Source organism: Lucilia sericata, unplaced genomic scaffold (assembly GCF_015586225.1).
Source record: "Lucilia sericata isolate MDLA Ls3-8-SP2 unplaced genomic scaffold, ASM1558622v1 Contig000477F_arrow, whole genome shotgun sequence".
NCBI classification, from domain to species: Eukaryota; Metazoa; Arthropoda; class Insecta; order Diptera; family Calliphoridae; genus Lucilia; species Lucilia sericata.
Window position 1 is genome coordinate 1 of NW_023994492.1, and position 2,500 is coordinate 2,500.

A 2,500-nucleotide genomic window follows, 5' to 3' on the forward strand; every position below is an offset into this window, starting at 1 on the left:
AAAACGTATACAGAAACAATATGCAAAAAATATCATGCATAAATTTTAATTTCAATAGAAATTTATTAATTATTGTTTTATCGTTTTATTTAAACATTTTGTATTTATAAATTCAAATAAAAAATATTATTACCGTGGTTATAGTTTTCCTTGAATTTTCAAGATTTAATTAAATAAAATGGGGATGTTGCGGTTATAAACAATTTATTAAACAATTAATTTTATGTGTGTCTTTGAATTTAATTGTAGGTTTTTGTCTCTGGCTGAAATTCATATTTGAGGGCAGAGTTGCAAAATATTTATTAAGTTAAACGTAAAACGCAAGATTTTTATTATTCAGTTAACTTTTTTATTGAATTTAAATACAACTCGAACAAAAAGGAGTAATTAAAAAGCGATTAAACTAATTGTATTCAGATTAAAAGTTTTGAAGCTGTTAACAAGGCAGATCTTTTGAGTTAACTCTGAAAAACCAATATGTACAGTTAATCTTAAGATTTACTTTCAAACTAAGTAACTAACTAAGAACTCGTGTTATTATAGTAGTTCCTTAAGGGTTTGTGTTGAGACTCCGTCTTAATCTTATTTAAATCTAGTTTAAATTCTAACTTAACACTTTGAAAATGACCCCAATCATCATCATACTTCTTTTAAATAATAATGCCAACAGCAAAGCAAACAAGCAGATTTCCTAGAACAATTTTAAACATTTTGATTGTTTTCATTTTAAAGCATTTAACTAAATATTTATCTCCAGTAGTAAGTAAATAAATAAGTAAATGAATGAATAATGAGTAAATTATAATTAGTAGATAATTATCGGCATCATAATTTCATGCTTGATTTTGTGTTAAATATTTTAAATGTTTATAAGTTGAAGATATTTATTATCCAATAAACAATCTGAATGCAAATGACATTCAAAATTTTGTAAGTTAAACTTTAGAAGAAGATTTATTTACTAGATTTAGACAGGTGCAATGTGACATGTGAATTAAATTTATGAAATTTGTAGTTGTTGCAGTATTAGAGATTTGAACAGATTTAGTGACTACATCGAATTAAAAAACTGAAATGACCCTAGTGTATAAAAATATAGTTTCGTACACTCAGAAATCGAATCAAGCCGTCCGGGATTGAATCAATAGTATGGTAAGTCTGGTTTGGCTTGAATAAAGTGCAAAATGATTGAATCAATCTCGAATCAGCCGAGCACGAAAATTTTGATTTTAGCGTGATGTAAGTCTTTTTGGGATTAAAGTGATCTCAGAACAATCTCGACTCCATACTTGATTTAAGACATTTTTTTCTTGATTCAATCTCTCCATACTTGATTTGAGTTAGTTATTTAGTTAGGTAGTTAGTTAGTTAGTAGTTAGTTAGTTAGTTAGTTAGTTAGTTAGTAGTTAGTTAGTTAGTTAGTTAGTAGTTAGTTAGTTAGTTAGTTAGTTAGTTAGTTAGTTAGTTAGTTAGTTAGTTAGTTAGTTAGTTAGTTAGTTAGTTAGTTAGTTAGTTAGTTAGTTAGTTAGTTAGTTAGTTAGTTAGTTAGTTAGTTAGTTAGTTAGTTAGTTAGTTAGTTAGTTAGTTAGTTAGTTAGTTAGTTAGTTAGTTAGTTAGTTAGTTAGTTAGTTAGTTAGTTAGTTAGTTAGTTAGTTAGTTAGTTAGTTAGTTAGTTAGTTAGTTAGTTAGTTAGTTAGTTAGTTAGTTAGTTAGTTAGTTAGTTTATTTATGAAGGCTACCGACCATAATAATAACAACTTAAAACGCCTTAAGTTAGCAGTCTAAAAACATTAAACTAAACTGACAAAAGATCTAGCAAACTAATAAACTGACAGACAGATGATACACCGATCGACAGTTGAACAATGAGATTAATGTTTAATTTTGCTACCAAACTTCCATCATTCATCATCGATCGTAATTTAGCCTGCAAATCATTAAGAATTATTGATGGCGTTTAGCCAACCATTAGTAAAGGTCTATTAAGATAAATGTTTGTATTTTGAATTTAATTTTTTTTTAATACATACTCATAATAAAGGAAGGGATTTTAGTTTAGTATAGAATTCACGATCAAATTCAAATTTTCTGTTCTGTTTCTGTATCTGTGATTTTTTTCTTTCAATGATTTATGATTGTTGCATTTTAATGATAATGAAGATGATTTTGCACTTAAAATAGTTTTTTCCTCAATTTTGTCAGAAAAAATTATACAGTTTTTTTTTGTTTTAAAGCCTTTAGAATATTTCAAACATTTTCGTTTTGTATTTTCGGTTACGAAACTAAAAAAAAACTTGAAAGCAGTTCAAGTTAATTATTATCGAGTATATAATAAAATTAAATTTTGTTATAAATTAATATAATAAATTAAATATAAAGTAATAATGATTTTGTAATAAAATGAAAAAGAAATATTATAACTGTGGAATAAATTAATTCAAAGTTAATTCAAGTATTCAATTTAATTTGTCAGTTATTATGCAGTTAAATTATATAAAAA